The sequence below is a fragment of the Mus caroli genome, unplaced genomic scaffold (assembly GCF_978045245.1).
Source record: "Mus caroli unplaced genomic scaffold, Mus_caroli_1 scaffold_3, whole genome shotgun sequence".
Classification (NCBI taxonomy): domain Eukaryota; kingdom Metazoa; phylum Chordata; class Mammalia; order Rodentia; family Muridae; genus Mus; species Mus caroli.
The window spans coordinates 94,845,322-94,847,820 of NW_028227258.1; positions in this window are offsets into that span (position 1 = coordinate 94,845,322).

Sequence of the window (2,499 nt, forward strand, 5' to 3'; positions counted from 1 at the left end):
ACCAGTAGCCAACATCAAAGTAAATGGTGAGAAGATTGAAGCAATCCCTCTAAATCAGGGACTAGACAAGGCTGTCCACTTTCTCCATACCTATTCAACATTGTACTTGAAGTCCTAGCCAGAGCAATTTGACAACAAAAGGAGATCAAAGGGATACAAATTGGAAAAAATGAAGTCAAAATATCACTTTTTGCAGATGATATGATAGTATATATAAGTGACCCTAAAAATTTCACCAGAGAACTCCTAAACCTGATAAACAGCTTCAGTGAAGTAGCTGGATATAAAATTAACTCAAACAAATCAATGGCCTTTCTCTACACAAAGAATAAACAGGCTGAGAAAGAAATTAGGGAAACAACACCCTTCTCAATAGTCACAAATAATATAAAATATCTTGGCGTGACTCTAACTAAGGAAGTGAAAGATCTGTATAATAAAAACTTCAAGTCTTTGAAGAAAGAAATTCAAGAAGATCTCAGAAGATGGAAAGATCTCCCATGCTCATGGATTGGCAGGATCAACATTGTAAAAATAGCTATCTTGCCAAAAGCAATCTACAGACTCAATGCAATCCCCATCAAAATTCCAACTCAATTCTTCAACGAATTAGAAAGGGCAATCTGCAAATTCATCTGGAATAACAAAAAACCTAGGATAGCAAAAACTCTTCTCAAGGATAAAAGAACCTCTGGTGGAATCACCATGCCAGAACTAAAGCTTTACTACAGAGCAATTGTGATAAAAACTGCGTGGTACTGGTATAGTGACAGACAAGTAGACCAATGGAATAGAATTGAAGACCCAGAAATGAACCCACACACCTACGGTCACTTGATCTTTGACAAGGGAGCTAAAACCATCCAGTGGAAGAAAGACAGCATTTTCAACAAATGGTGCTGGCACAACAGGTTGTTAACATGTAGAAGAATGCGAATCGATCCATTCCTATCTCCTTGTACTAAGGTCAAGTCTAAGTGGATCAAGGAACTTCATAAAAAACCAGAGACACTGAAACTTATAGAGGAGAAAGTTGGGAAAAGCCTAGAAGATATGGGCACAGGGGAAAAATTCTTGAATAGAACAGCAATGGCTTGTGCTGTAAAATCGAGAATTAAGAAGTGCGACCTCATAAAACTGCAAAGCTTCTGCAAGGCTAAAGACACCATCAATAAGACAAAAAAACCACCAACAGATTGGAAAAGGATCTTTACCTATCCTAAATCAGATAAGGGACTAATATCCAATATATATAAAGAACTCAAGAAGGTGGACTCCAGAAAGTCAAATAACCCCATGAAAAAATGGGACTCAGAAATGAACAAAGAATTCTCACCTGAGGAATACCGAATGGCAGAGAAGCACCTGAAAAAATGTTCAACATCCTTAATCATCAGGGAAATGCAAATCAAAACAACCCTGAGATTCCACCTCACACCAGTCAGAATGGCTAAGATCAAAAATTCAGGTGACAGTAGATGCTGGCGAGGATGTGGAGAAAGAGGAACACTCCTCCACTGTTGGTGGGATTGCAAGCTTGTACAACCACTCTGGAAATCAGTCTGGCGGTTCCTCAGAAAATTGGACATAGTACTACCGGAGGATCCAGCAATACCTCTCCTGGGCATATATCCAGAAGATGTCCCAACCAGTAAGAAGGACACATGCTCCACTATGTTCATAGCAGCCTTATTTATAATAGCCAGAAGCTGGAAAGAACCCAGATGCCCCTCAACAGAGGTATGGATACAGAAATTATGGTACATTTACACAATGGAGTACTACTCAGCTATTAAAAAGAATGAATTTATGAAATTCCTAGCCAAATGGATGGACCTGGAGGGCATCATCTTGAGTGAGATAACACAATCACAAAGGAACTCACACAATATGTATTCACTGATAAGTGGATATTAGCCCAAAACTTAGGATACCCAAGATATAAGATACAATTTGCTAAATGCATGAAACTCAAGAAGAATGAAGACTGAAGTGTGGACACTATGCCCCTCCTTAGAATTGGGAACAAAACACCCATGGAAGGAGTTACAGAGACAAAGTTCGTAGCTGTGATGAAAGGATGGACCATCTAGAGACTGCCATATCCAGGGATCCATTCCATAATCAGCTTCCAAACGCTGACACCATTGCATACACTAGCAAGATTTTGCTGAAAGGACCCAAATATAGCTGTCTCTTGTGAGACTATGCCGGGGCCTAGCAAACAGAGAAGTGGATGCTCACTGTCAGCTATTGAATGGATCACAGGGCTCCCAATGGAGAAGCTAGAGAAAGTACCCAAGGAGCTAAAGGGATCTGCAACCCTATAGTTGGAACAACATGATGAACTAACCAGTACCCCGGAGCTCTTGTCTCTAGCTGCATATGTATTGAAAGATGGCCTAGTCGGCCATCACTGGAAAGAGAGGCCCATTGGACATGCAAACTTTATATGCCCCAATATAGGGGAATGCCAGGGCCAAAAGAATGGGAATGGGT